A 15,813-nucleotide genomic window follows, 5' to 3' on the forward strand; every position below is an offset into this window, starting at 1 on the left:
CCCTATGTCTTTTTCTCTCTCCCTCCTAAGGCAGTTCATCAATTTGGTAGTCCATACATCTTTTTTTTTCCAATCAGCGCTGACATAGCATCTCTCTTTTAGGTATTGGAAATGCAAAGCTGTGGAGTCATGGCAACCCATTGTTGATTTGTAAGGGAGATATCCTTGTTTTTTTTAAACTTGACATACCCGCTCTTAATGTGAATTAGTCATTAAGTGAACAAAATCTTTTTAATTCATTATGTTCTGTATGGACTTGGTAAAATGGTAGGTTCCTCATTCTCATATATCATTTCTAACCAAAATAGATGGTGCAGCCTTTGTAACTATGGAAAGACATTTCATCCAGTCAGTCTGAAATATATGGATGCATGTAAATGAAGCAATAATTAACATTCATGTCATACTGAAAATTCATACAGATTTGAATGACATACATATGCTTGATATTTTGGCAATAAATTTGTTCAATTTCTTACCAAGAGTTAGATAACAAGATAAAATTAGATGGATAACATTGGTAAGTGTGACACTACAATCAGGAGCTAGTTAGCTTAGCATATCAAAATTGAAATAGGGGAAACCGTTTATAGTTTGACATCACTATGAGGTTGCCAGGTAATCCCGTCATCAAGACTCAAGAGGTGACTACACTAGGCTAGGGCAGCACGGTGGAGCGGTGGTTAGCACTATCTCCTCACAAGATAATATATACAGGATAAAAACTGATGATGCACCCTGATGTACCCTAACTTGGGTCAAAGATCGCATGAATGTCACAAGCCCCTGGTAATAACTTCAAACTATCTGAAAGATTTTTAACCAGTACAAACACGATGAGCCTCTAATGTCCTCATTAAAGTCCATACACAGCCTCTCAATCAATTGCTACTTCTGTATGCATTGGCCTGACAGTATAAAGTTCACAAGTGAACGTATCATCATATCATGATCTGTAATGATAAGTTTTCAGAATAACTCTTTTTGATTAAGTGAGTCAGTGGTTAGTGGCCCTTTAAATATCACGGTTTATATGTAGAAAATGAGAGAGTAATTTAATGTTCAAAGAAGCTACAGAGAACTTTAATTATGTGCCCTTAATGAGGAATAAATTATGGCAAGACTAATTGCTTATGAATGTGAAGACACAGATCATGGCTCCTGCTGTACCACACATACTGCAGCTGTGGCAAAACCAAGAGCTCATTTTACTACGTGGTTTCAACTTGTAGATTATGTGTCTGCTGCTTTGTTGGCCAGTTTACATTTACCAATCATTATGTGTGCTTATAAAATACAGCAGCAAGTGTATAAATAAATGCACATCATGAAAATGTCATTAAAATTGGTGTTCATAAAATGAGGCCAAAACCATAATGTAACACTGGGATAATGTCAGAAAAGCGACACTGTCATTATTGAATCTTGACACGCTGCATCAATCATGCACCGTATCAGCATACATGAAGCAAAACAAAAAGCAATTGCTCCAGTGTGAAAACCAGCGAGCATACATTCATGTCAGCAATCAACACACAGGCCTCTCAGCCTCTCCTCTTGGGTCACAGAATTAAAGCGCCTTTCACACAAGGTCAAGATAGAGCAGACAAGCCTTAATAAATATATTCACCACTCCATGTAAATGACAAGGGATGCTCAACTACAGTAATTATCAGCCTGCCTTTGTGTTTGTTCCAGTCATATAAGAGGGCTCAAGATTATACAAAAACATATTTTTTTGTTTGCATATGTAGCTGGTGGATGTAGAGAGATTTAAAGGATGTTTGATTAGATGTAGAAGTACCAATAAAGGAAGTCTAGGGCAGGGGATGTCGCAAAGAGTCATACCAACCATAGTTATTTGCAGTAGCTAGCTCTGCAGACTGTTAACAGCAGTGCAGAAGTAGTCCAGTGCCACCTGGAGAGTGAGTAGGAGAGCTGATGAGTTTCATCACCTCGCCAGAGCCTTTCTCAGGAACTTCTAATTGACGGCTAGGCCTGTTCCTCTGTCCCACACAATTTCCCGTCATGCCTCTCCTGCTGCCACACAGCTCTCACTACTTGTAACCCGGTTCTCCAGATCCCTCCTCCTTAAGTCTATCCCTCAGTCTTTCCCTCTCTACCTTTGTTTTCACCCTTATCCGTTCCCCATCTCCCCTCCTTTCTTCCATTGCTGCCGTACCTTGGCTTGGCTGAGCAGGCCTGACAGGCGGATTCCTTTGCTTTTCGCCATATTAAAGCCACTTTCTTGCTCTGACAGCCGGCTCTCTCCTGCCACCTCATAGCTCTGGCTTCACACTTCTCTGGGCAGCCACTGCCTCTTGACAGACCACTGTCACTTCCCATCATGCTCTCTGCTGATCGCGCCTCCTTTCTCCACCGCTCTGACACCCCCCATACCCACCCAACCCCTCCCCGGCAAGCTCGCGCGAGCCCACTTCCATACCAGTGCAATTATTTTTTTGACAAGCCATCCATCAGCCTTAACTTTAAAAGCACTCTCCACTGATATCCATTGTTAAGCCCCCCTTTGCAGCTCCTGCCTTCTCCCTTCAGATAGAGCTTGCATGAGAGAGTATGATATCAGACATCACCAAACCTACCAAACCATGTAAATTTACTTTGTTCTCGGCTATGTTTCCAATTTCACGTCCAATTTTTCGGTACATTATGCGTAGTTGTTGTGCCTAATACAATGTTGTCAAAACCCATTAGAGTTTGCACCCTTAGTCGCCTCTGAAAACAGGTTAAAATTGGTATTCTATATGTGTAAGGCCCCATCTGCAGTTGAATCTTATTAAAATTATCTGTTCAATTCTCACGTTCTTCGGTCAGCGCAATTTGCAAGCATTAGCAAAGACACATATGAAAATGTCAGCATGTCAACTAATAACAACGAAAGCAAAGGGAGTGCATCGCTGTGAGTCAATAACGCTGCCTTGCTGGTGACACAAATTTGATGGTAATCTAAGAAAATGAATAAGGAGGAAAAGGAGGCGCTGTTTGAATGGGAATCTTCTGTCCTGTGTTGAATCATTTGGCGCTCCTCCACTTGGCCTACATCTTAGCTTTGCAGTAGAAATAAAAGGGGGGTTGGGGGGACATGAAAACAAAGTGCTCTCCCATCACCGCTGTCTGGTGCGCTTAAACAGCACACATTACATGTGCATGATGAATTGGCTGCATTATGCACAGCTCAAAATGACTGTTCTCTTCATCGGACCAACGCTTCCATTTGAACAATATGATGCTGTGAGTACATACTGAATAAGGCTGTTGAAGCCCCAAAAACACTCTGGTTCGAATGTCACCATGTACAGTACAGTTCTGTTGCTCCTATAACAATGCCAAGCCTCTGTAAAGAACTAACATGGCAGACATGAAAACAATAATCAATATGCAGTGCAATTCATTTTAGCAAACTATTAGCTTGTGAAGCTCATTAGACAGAATAGGGGAAGCATGTCGAAAAGAACAAAAGGTGTATAACACAATACAGGTTATCCACCACGGACTGAAGTGAATTGGTTTTGGGCGGAAGGACTGTGCAATTCCAGCAGCATTTCATAAAGAATATTGCAGACAAGCAAATAAGAAGTGACAAAATTGCTATAGCACCACAATGGAGCTTGGCTGCCATTCTACAGAATCACTCAGCCAAGTGAGTTTGTAAACTTTAAGCAAATTGCATTCAAAAGCCACCCTTCACCAAAAAGGAAACACAATTAACAAGCTGATAGCAGCGTGTGTCTGGCTGACTTAATGAATATCAAATTATGCACAAACACTTATAAATCATCATTATCCCCCAAATCTTAATTGATCCCACAATTAAACATGACAAATGCTACGTATGGTAAGTCTTGACTTTATTCTTTCCCTATGAGGGACTATTCATCTTTCTCTTTTCCAAGTGCGTCATAGCTAATTTCACATAGTGTATGCTGCTAATTAACAGGGACAGACAGACAACTTTTGGTACAGGGTAATTGCTTTTGTTTACAGCAGGGAGCCCTCTGTTTCAAATAATTTCCAAAAGCTCTTAGGAACCCTGTTTTGCTCCTAATGGCATATATTTCAGCCTTCCCCTAAGTTTTGGACTGATAATTTGCCTGCAGTCGATTTACTGTAACAATTATGAGCTGCATTTAAAATTCACATTTCACTTCAATAATATGTTTGTTTTTTTCCAAACTGTTGAGTCTGCTATTAACATGAATATATGTTCTTTTAAATTGAACATCCCATGTCTGAAAACAATTAATTTTCTTGCAAAAGTGTAGCCGTGTGTTTGATTGTGCATGCATTTGAACGGCCCTGCGTGGTGTATGAGCTTGTGTGCACAATGACATGTTTATTTGGGCTGTGTTGTGTTTACACCTTGTGCAGCTGCTGAGTCTAATGCACCGCAGACACCTGCCACCGTCGGTGGCCCTGACAGCTCTGGTCCCAGCAAAGTGAAGCAAGGCACCAGCATATGGTTATCAATGATCCAGATGGCTCCTGCTTGTCTCCAGACTGACAACTTTGCTCCTCCATTATCAAACACTAGTAATTAACCATAATCAAGTAGGTGTTAATTAGACATAATGAAACAATTTCTATTTGGTCAGAGCCTACTATTTGCCAATTACTTGTAATTATATGCACTAAGCACTTCTCTGTAATCTCTGTCGGTGGTGGAACAGGCAGCCAGTCAAGCAGCAGGGCTATGTCTGTTTGCTAGCCTGAAGAGTCTTTTGTTTTGTCTACAAATTTGGCAGATTTAAACCTGCAGACCTCTGATTGGCCAGCCTGTCACAGTCGCCTCAGGGGGGGAACAAAGGGATCGTCATATTTCTTGTTGACAGTGCCAGGAAAGTTTGTCATTCCAGGGAGAGGATGGCTGTTAATCAGAGTGACCCTTGACCCCCAACTCACGGGTCCCAGCACCACCGCTGGTTGTACACACCTGGAAGCGATGCATGTTTCTAGGTGAAATTAAAGCTGTAAATTTGCTTAGTGGGATCAGAGAAGAGATACAGCTTAGGCACAAGGAGGGACAAGCAAGGAAGATAAAAAGCTGGGATGAGGAGTAGACAACATTTGAGAAATTCAGAGTGAGAAATATATAGTTGGAGCAGAGTTTATGAGTATGAGCAGCATTGAAGTCTGCCACAAAATAACTCCACTACTGAAGCTTTATGCTGATGCTGTGAATTGTGTTGAGGTAAAAATCGTTTGATATTTTTAAAAACTGCTGCAAATATGATGACAATTTTTGGCACCGGTAAAAGACAGTGTTCTTTTCCATACTTTCCTAACAAAAGTTAGAAATACAACTCTCTTAAAGTGCATATTAAGTATACTAACGTTTCAAAATAATGAAACACTATTGGCCTTATAATCAAAGGCCAATAGTGTTGTTGAATTTAGCCACTGCATCAGGTCTGACTATATATAAGATAAATTAACAATAACTGAAGTCCCCAAAGCATTTAGTGTGGTGTCTGTGTTGTGTTCACAGAAATATAGTATTAATAATATTAATACAAGATTGTTATCAGTCTTTGTTTAGGAGAGTCCATGTAGCAGCTTCATCAAAACCAATACAATAGCCTACACCGGGTTGGTTGTTATTCAAACTGATGATGGAAACAGAGGGAGACATATCCTACCATGATACTGTTGGACACTGCCATGCACTTCAATATCAGATAAAATCCTTTATGAAGACAAGATATGACATTCCTGTTATTATTTGCCTGATAATGGAATGTTTTTGCACCCTTCGTCCCCCCTTAGATGGGGGAGTAATTGCTTTTCTCCTGAGTTAGAACGTTGGATTGATATATGTGCTTTCACAGCATGTCAAGAAGAGTCAAAATGCTGAGATGGAATCATAAGAGAAAATGACAGTAATACAAATACAGGAATAATATTACTATTGATAATGTGTATATTAGTCATAGACTCAATAAAGGATGTAGAGTGTTACGGATACAACCAAAGCCAGTTGCACTTGTAAATTATTTGTCCACACTAACAAAACATTAACCTTTACCTCTATCCAGGTATGTTCATGTAGGAGATAAATAATAAGATAGCCTTGACTTGCCTTGTGTTCAGTTCACATTGGAAAATAAGGTATTGACATGGCACTTTCTACCAGATCTGCTCTTTAACAAGATCTTCCCGTCGACTCTACAATCTGTTTAGCAAGCTGCAGGAGATGAGGAAACTGTATTTAATCCAACAGTAAAACAACTTCCACACTGTACAGCCATCCATGCTCAAGGACCATATTATATGTTTTCTAACTAATCTGTCTTCAGTGCTGGCTGAGTGTATAAATCCAAATTCCAAACAAGTTCATTGTAAATTCGAGTGACACCAACGTCATCCTAATTAAAGAGGACCATATATGTAAAAGAGGCTGTTTGTGTGCGGAGTTAGTCATTACGCTAAAGAGGCATCAACAACACTGTAAATAAGTCATTAACAGTGAGCCGGTAAGCCATAACCCAGGACCAGCCCTGGGCCATAATTACTGTGGTCCAGCGTAATCAACAGCACATCATCTACTACGAGATGGAAAACTACTCACACTTACTCCACCCTGCAATGCAACACTGTCTTCAAGGACTAAGGACACAGCCGACCAGTGTGTGAGTAACTATATGAATCTGTTCATTTCGGAGCTAAGGGGCTTTACTTAGACACCCGACTTCATCTAACATAATGTTGTCAATAACTATACTGACACAGATCATAGAAAGATTACTTGAGTCTGTACTCAGTTACATAGGCAGATTCACCCTGTGAGTGCGGAGTATGTTATGTTGCACACTTTTTAGATATCATCACCCTCTGGTGTTCAGTGTCTTTATCATTTTAACCTTAGTTCATGCATCTTCAATTAAAAACACTTCTCAAAAGTTTCTATGAACACATAAATAGTGTTATATCTTAGCAGATGAGTGTCGTGACATCGCCATGACAACTGAGCAACTCCATCACACTGCGGAAGGCCAAGAGATGTGGCTGAATATGGATTTTGTGCTGAGAATTATTTCACCAAGCTGCTGTTTCAGAGGTCAAGAATGATTATTTTCATCATTTTTCCAAATTCTTCTGACAGCAACAACAATTCAAACCTGTGAGGACAGAAATGCAAGATATATCGCAAACAGGTCTTTTTTTAACAGTGTCAAAAGCATAGATTTTTCCTTTAAGTTGCTGTACATTCATTTTCCCAAGACATCAAACCTTAGGGACATCAAGATAAATAACATGTCTTGCAATGTCTGAGAAATGGAGTCGGCCTTAATTCTTACTCTGGACCGAAACCTCTGTCTGCTCCTCCTTCGTAATGACATACAGTCATGAGGAGTGGATGGTGGGTTTCTGAGGTGCTGAGGCCTGAGCTGCTTGTCAGTGGCATGACTGATCACCGAGGCCAACTCTAAAAGGATTGCTGGTGGAAATAAAGACACCAGCATGTCAGCTGTAAGCTCCTCAGAAGGACCCATCAGACAAGTGGATGTGTATTGACAGGTCGGAGACAGAAAGCGAGAGACATGGAGAGATGAAGGGGAAGACAGAGGGAGAGGAAGTGTCCTGAAGTCGCTCACCTTGGCACAGGCTGCAATGTCAGCCGACCCGGTGGCCATCACTCTCAGGCCCTGTCCAGGGTATTATTTAAAGCCAAACAAATATCAGGGACTGAATGTCACCACAAGGACACCCTGGCCTCATCTCCACCAATCAGTGTCCAGGGTTTCAAATCACCCTTTCTCCTTCCCTCGCTGACAAATCCATCTTCCTCATTCCTATACCCTGCTTCACACCCCCATTCGACCCCTGACTACCACATTGAGGGGCGGCACTGTGCAACAGATTTACGATCCCCCCATCACAGGCCGAGCACGATTTATTGACATTAGTTGTCAGCTTTCTTTTTGAGAAATTGCACGTAGAATTAATTTTAACTACGTCTTAATGTTAAATATCCTGGAAACACTAAATTTCATGGTAGGTGATGCTCAGAGCCGCATAAGCATATATCAAGTTCTTGGGCTTCACTGAAAGATCCTTTTTTTAAGACTTTAATTTAATAAGAAGCAGCTCATAACCGCTTCATCTCAGCTGTTAATTACACATCCTTTATGCTGAGGAATGATCTTGGGACGCTATTTAATGCATCAAAAGTTTAAGTAATTTAATTTAATTGTTTTTATTACTTAATCATGTCCAAGGCCACATAACTTGACGGAGAACAAACTGAACAAGGTATCACAGAGTGTCATTCTAAAGGAAGACAGAATGGACTACAGTTAAAATATTTTGCCCTTCAAACTATATTAAAAAAAAACCTTTGAAACTGTAAAATCTCAGTGATAATGTTCTGATGTAAAAGAAAATGTAAAATCCGATATAATGTAAACAACTAAATGGGACTCCATCTGTTGACTGTATAATTTAAAGACAAAATCACAAAAATAATTAAAGTTTTATGGAAAATCACTGTATTGTTTCTCCACTGATCATAATTCAAAATATGGGATGCTTACAAGCATTACAAGTATAAATAAAAGTACTACAGGCCCAGATTTAGGTATTGTGTTGACATCTGTGGGGTGGTGACTGTCTTGTTTACATTTGGATTGAGGTTTATGCCTTTAAAACAATAGTTGGACATATATCAGTCAATTCTTGTGCACCATAAATTCTCATTTTTGCTTACACAATACATTAATAGATACACAACATGAAAAAAGACGCGTAAACTACTACACACCGTAAAATATAGGGGCTATGAAAGTATGGCTCAACCCAAACAAGAAAACACAGTAAAATAAATCATAACCTTGGCAATAAACATGTAAATCTTGATCGATATGTACTTGCCTTTTTCTCTTTTTCAATAACAGCTGCCGTAAAGGCCTGCTGAGCACAAGCGGCCATAAAAGTATGTAAAATAAATTAGGAGAGCATAATGAGAGGCTCCAGCAATTCCCCCATAAATATAACATAACGACCACAACTAAAATGTCAGGGAATCCAATAAATCAATTTCTCAGGGACAGGCCGGCCTTTATGTGCAGAACACACAGTCATATTTATAATTTTTTTTTCATCAATGGATCTCTTTTTTTTTTTTTTTCTTTTTTTTTTGGAGAGAGGGCAGCCAGGGAAAGGGTGCAGCTCAACACAGGTCCCTCTCACATGAGGAAGGTTTAATATGTGTTCTGTGTGATTCATCACTGTGACACGGACACCTGAGGCCTGGGCCCGCTTCATTTCTACTGCCTAAATGGTTTCTTGGGGACTTTCCTACACACTTGCACAGACAAACACACAAAGCACCAAGTAGAGAGCTGAGAGAGATAGAGAGGGGGAGAAACAGAGGGATGGGTAATGGATTGACAGAGAAGGCCTCATTTAAAAAAAGAGAGAGCTATTTTGTCCTAGCCATGTAATAGATTGTGAGTCCAGAGTCCTCCAGTTTCAACAGTGTAGGAACTATTTCACTCCTGATGTAAAGAGAGTGGGAAAACCCAGGGGAAAATGAGATGATTGAGATTACAAGCCTATTTCAGATAAGCAACACGCTAAGATAGGGGTATTCATAGAGAAACAGGGGTTACCAGACCCATTACACCAGGTGAGAGTTACTTCAAACTAAATAACACTATTATATACTCTGCTGACTCTCCACTTTCCAAACTTTACATGAGAACATCTGGCAAATCAGCCAGGTGACATCAAAACCAAATATCTGCAATCAAAGAAACACTATACAGTCTTGTCCTGTTATAGCAGTGGTCCATTATCATGACATCTCCACACAGACATTTAAAGGCTGCATCACAAGTTGTTGTTTGACCTCATAAAAGCTCTGTGCGTTGTAACAACAAATAAATCTAGCAGAACAGTGAACTATATAGGAATGCAATTATTCTAATAGCTTACCCAGCAAAATAAGTCCCATCAGTTATTGACAACCAAGAGTGTGTGATTGATGGAGGGATCATGGAGCCTTTAAAGAGGAGCATGCACACACATACATACACATACTTCTGTTTAGTACAGTATTTCTCCACATTCACAGCTCCAAGAAATGTAATGTCTGTGAAAGGCTTGGCCGGATGTCAAAGGTAACACTGTGGTAAAGATGTCAGCAAGCAAATTGCTTCCGTTAAAGGACAAAACAGTCATAAAGAAAACAAAGAACTAACCTGATGTATAACAACATCTGTTGCTGTGATTCTCTTTGAACTTGACATTATCTTTCAATGTTTCTTTTTTTGAGAACCAGATATGTAACTGTTTTTCTCATTTATCAAAATCCAATATAATTTCGACTTTGTTGAATGATTTACACTAGAGATGGGCATGAGTGATCAAATCCTTGAGAAGTCCTCGTTTTAAATGAACACCATTGGTAAACAACTGCACTCAATACTTTTGGTTTGTGCATGCACGCATGTGTGCACGTTTGTGTGAGTGCGCGCGAAGCACCTCTTGCTTATGCACACATACACCTTTGATTTTTGCAACAGGTCTCACCATACGAGAAAAGTTGTGTGAATTACATGACGGGGTTACTGACACGGAACTAGCTCGTAAATATGGGTGTCAACGAGCTACAAGCTTGTTTCAGTGAGCCATGTATTACTCAATTTTGGAATTAACTACTCGTGCCCATCCCTTAGTTAAACCTAAGAAGACATAATGATACTTTAATAAATATGACTGAAATTAAAGTCTGCACACCAATTAGCAGGACTTTGTCACTGTATACCTTATACTGTATTGCGCACGCGCGCAAGCACGCACGCACAAACACACGCACACGCACACGCACACACACAGTTAATAGATAGGTATTCTACCTGTTGCATTTGCCACTACAAGTGCTTTAAGTCGAAGAAAGACTGAAAGCACTTGCATTTGGCTTGGGCCAAATGAATAATGTTGTCCTGGTCAAGTTATTAAATAGGAGCCGGCCTTTTTAAAAATCAATCGTCACAATTAAACATTTAACATAAGCCAAACAATGCCAAAATGCCAATGCGGAAGACTGGTAGAAAGACATTTTTACAGATTAATCAGAGTTTGAACCCAAGTTGTAACACCAGAGTTCAACTTGTAAACATTTAGAAACATATGAAACTATAATTACCGCCTTATGGTTGTGTGCCAACCAGTCAAGTTGCAGTTTACATCCATGTCTGTCCAGACTTACATAATATATGTTGTGAATTAGTAGTTATAGTAATTAAAGGTATTAAGTGTGTTTTCATGAAGCTTGAATACTTCACACACCTTCAACACGGAAACACAGAATATTTATAATGTCACCACAGTGTCAAGATTAGTGGAACCAATTCAATAACCAACCAAAATACATCAATCAATCACATATTTATCTTATTAGACATTTGTTTGAAATGCTATCATAATTGTCATAGCAAATATTGAGTTATGTCCAAACATTTGTTTTGAGGTCACAGTGACCTTGACATTTGACCTCCAAAATCTAATCAGTTCATCCTTGAGTTCAAGTGGATATTTGTGCCAAATTTGAAGACATTTTCTCCATCTGTTTCCGAGATATCCCGTTTACAAAATGGGATGCAGGTACGGACAAACAACCCGAAAACATAATGCCTCCGCTGCAGCATTGTTAGAGAGTCTTTAGGACACACTTTAAGGGTGCTGGAATACTTTTGACACCCACATTCAACAAGTATGTGCAGTGTTTCGATCAGGCAGAATACAAACTGTGATAGAGAGTTTTAAAAAAAATAAAAACTCTGGCTTTCAGAGAGTACTGTATTAGAAACACAACACTGAATATTTTCTGAGAAATAACTTAGCTTTTAATGAATTATGAAACAAAGGTGTTCTTGCTGTGGACTCTGCACTGGAATATACAGTTCAAATGATATACAGTGCAACCTTCTCCCACATTTTCCATTCTTTTCTTAAACTCTGTCCATCAGCCTCAGCCTCTAGAGGTGGCTTGTTTAAGAAACAATTAAGGGAGTATACAGGGCCATTTGTAGGCAGCAGGCCTTGCTGGGCAGGCCAGCCGGCTGGAGTACCTTTCACAACTGATTTATAACACTGTCGCCTTGGTAAGGCAACATAATTAATAGGAGCATGGACTTCTAATTCCAATGACTTCCACACCAAGTGGTTTTCATTTGATTTATGATGGCCAGCAACTTTGCATTTTATCAGTTCATTCAGTCATTATTTATGCTGATGATCAATTTCAATGGGTCGCTATCATCTAACTTGCCGCTAATCAAAGAGAATTAGGGTTCACTGCATTATTTAGAAGCTGCTAATTTATCTTTGAACCAGGCAAGAGGGATTGTATTGGCAATGGCTGCAATACACCACAATGATTCTAAAGACAAATTCAGTGATCAATGCAGTATGAATGAATATGTTCATAATCATATGGGAATAAAGTTGATAACTGTTTGTTGAGAGGGTTTCCTGGAAAACCTTCAAAATAACTCAATCAAAGGAATGGCACATTCATGATATGAATTAATGGCATTTGTGTGGATGTCAAAATAAGAGTGGTCCTGATGCAGATAAAAACAGGATGATTGATTTCATTGATTAAATGAAAGTATAATACAATGTTCAAATAATTGACTGTTCTTAAAATGCGTTAACCTAGCCTAGCAAAAACATTTTCAAAAGAGGCCATAAACAGTGCCACATAAAAGAGAACCTGGCCCACTAATGACTCTGAGCCAACCTTTGCCTTTATAAATTAGCAGGTCAATCTGTCAGTTATCTATTAAGCTTGACTTATCTACATAATTAAAAAGTAAATTGGGGTGGAGTAGTGAAATAGTGAATTCAAAAAATCCACCTCCTCAGCATGCCCTGTAATTGCACTTCAAAGGTGACATATTCCCAATTTATGAATGATGAATCTAAAGCAGGCTCAATTTGGGGAATCAGTGGGCATCATGTTGACCGGCCTCAGCCCAAAGGCATAGATGGACATATCAAAGCAAGACGTCTCTCAAAGTGTCAATATCTGTGCTCATCATACCAACACACGCGCGCAGTCTTGGTAAAGATGATGCACAGCATTTTTGATGACTGTCCACTGACTTAGAAACTTCATATACATGGGATCAGTTGATTTGTAAGTATATTTTCCTTCACTTCAAAGCTAGTTAATGTAATTCAGTAGGCAAGCATGAAAAATGCAGCATGTAATTCATATCAACCTGGCCGATGCAGCTCAAGCTTGAGGGCGAAGCAACTACAGAGATGGAATACTTTTAAGGGGCATGACTTCTTTATGTTTTTGTTTTGAAGGAAAATATTAACACAAAAATAACATGGTAAGATCACAGCTAAACTCACAGCTCAACAAAACAGTTTTCATTTCACACAATTTAGTATGATAAAGGGGATATAATTAACTGAATACCCTATTGGATGAAAATCTGTTGTATGATATGATTTGGGAATTGAACACCATACAGCACAGGTTAAAAGCACAGGTTTCCATACACAATGCGATAAGCAGGGACTTTACTAGTCCCTTTGAAACAAACAAACAACCAAGTGCAATTTACTGTATAGAAAATAAAAAATGCACTCTTCAAGTATTTGACAACAGTTCCAAAGCAAATGATCAGACTCCATTTGTTAGCCCATTCCCTTCCCCTGATTCCCTACATGATAAATTGCATTTAGCAAACCACAGGAGGCTAAGCATTCTTGACATGTTTTATTGATTTGCATGAGCTATATGCATGTAATCCTGTTGGTAGGTAAATTGTAGCACAGGCAAATTTAAGTCGCCATGGGTTTACTTTGGGGGGAGAAAATTGGGGACTCAGCATGGGAGGTGGAATTGAGCTGGGCAGGGTGGGAAAGAGATGTGGTGGCCCATTGGAATCTGGGAGCTTCTATTAAGATTTATAGGTGTTGGGATTCTGAGGACCTGGGGCATTATTCATGGTAAAGCTTCTCTGTCTGGATCTGTTTATAAAATGAGACAAGCCTGACAAAGATGGAGGCCCCCTACAACAAGGCCAAGCTGCTTGAACATGGGGCTTAGTCACCTGACATACATATGGCATCAGCCGCAACCATTCGGCATCTCACAGAAAAACACACAGGCCAGCTAAAGATTGACACACTATTGTACAACACAAACCCAATTGTCAGTTTTTATCACAGAACCAGTTACAGGTTCTCGGTGATGTCTGGAATTAAAAAGTACAGCTTTGCATTTCAACTATATGCATCTTTATCTATCCCAAAGCACAGCTAAAGAAATATGACTTTTCTTTTTAGGTTTGTCATAATATAACCCTCTGCTTTTTTCTTCTGAAATCTACTCGTTTGAGGACTTTATAAGCATGCACTGACTAATATACATTACATTTAGGATCCTAACTACAGTGTTATGTAGCCAAGACTTATTTCAAAACCAGACGGAGCACCTTGGGTCCTTGTTTAAGAAGCCATGGCAATATTCCGTTTATTCAGCAATTTCCTTAGAGTACCACCATACTTTATTTGGTCTTATTAGATGAAAACACGAGGATCACCTTCAACTTTATTAATGATGGCACTCTGGATGAAAGATGCTGGTGAAAATCTGCAACATCTGTTTGCTGCATTCACTTCTCAGCGGGCTCCACCTATTCCTCATGCCTAATGATGCTGATCCACGCGGCAAGTTTTACGGACAAATGTGTATTTGGCTACATTCATCATCCTGAATGAGTGTTCCTGATGAGCCATCCCCTGGCCTGTTTCACTCTTACTACCATACGTTAACAAATGACAACTCGTGCCACATGTTTTCCATTTGGGAGATACAGAGAAGGGCAGGAAAAAAAGGGGTCGAGGGATTCTGGGCTAAAAGATGGGCAGCTTCAAGGGAAAACAGTCTGTGATGCCTGCTCTTGACAGAATCACCACCCGTGTGCCATCAACTAACCGCAGCACCATGAAAATACATCAATTATGTAATGCCTTCAAGGAACAGTTACAGAACTGATGCATGTCACTGCCATGGCCTGCACCCAAATCCTTCATGAGTGACACTAGCAGCCAACATACTTTTACTCTAGGTGGACTATAACCCCACCAGCCAGTGGATGTATCCCTGTAGAACCACATGAAAGGGCAAACAGAAAATATATGGATGTGGCCAAGAATGTTAACTTGGATAAACAAGTCGATGGTCGTTCAAAGTCCTGGGGAGTTGCACCCCTAATAAATCATATTCCTTTTGATGTGCAGCTGGTTACAAGTTTAGAAACGGGGGATGGTTAGAACAGACATGAGTCAGGCACCAGGACATGCCGCCTACTTTTCTCAAAGCCTGGGAATCCAAGTTTAGTGAAACTCTAGGGACATGTGAGAGTTGTAAATAAGTTATAAATAAGGTCATGAGTGAAAACAGACCCTCAGATCCTCGGATATAGATGTAGTCAGTAAGAGAAAACAATGCCTGAGTAGCTAATGTGCTGACAAACTTAGATAAAACTAACTCAAATAACATAATGGTTGCACAACGCAAACCTATCATTGACTAATATAGTAGTGTACATTTAGAATTTTGACTGATACAATATGTAAGTATTTGATCTGAAATGATCATGAACACTGGGTTTCATTCTTGTCTTGTATTCTGCAATGTGTTTAGATAATGCATTTAACATTACTATGTTCTTATGCTAATTTTTTTTTTTTTTTAATTGGCTTTAATCATTTGCATCCATGGAGAGTATGGATGTGCACACTATGTTGTATTGATTCCCTAAC

The 15,813-nt window shown here is 39.6% G+C and overlaps 1 protein-coding gene across 1 annotated transcript in view; it reads right to left on the minus strand.

Annotated features, from left to right (window-relative positions):
* Positions 1-15,813, minus strand: part of lrmda (leucine rich melanocyte differentiation associated) — a 210,639-nt gene that overhangs the window by 99,836 nt on the left and 94,990 nt on the right. The window lies entirely within an intron of this gene.

Source organism: Echiichthys vipera (genome assembly GCF_963691815.1).
Source record: "Echiichthys vipera genome assembly, chromosome: 11".
Lineage (NCBI taxonomy): Eukaryota > Metazoa > Chordata > Actinopteri > Perciformes > Trachinidae > Echiichthys > Echiichthys vipera.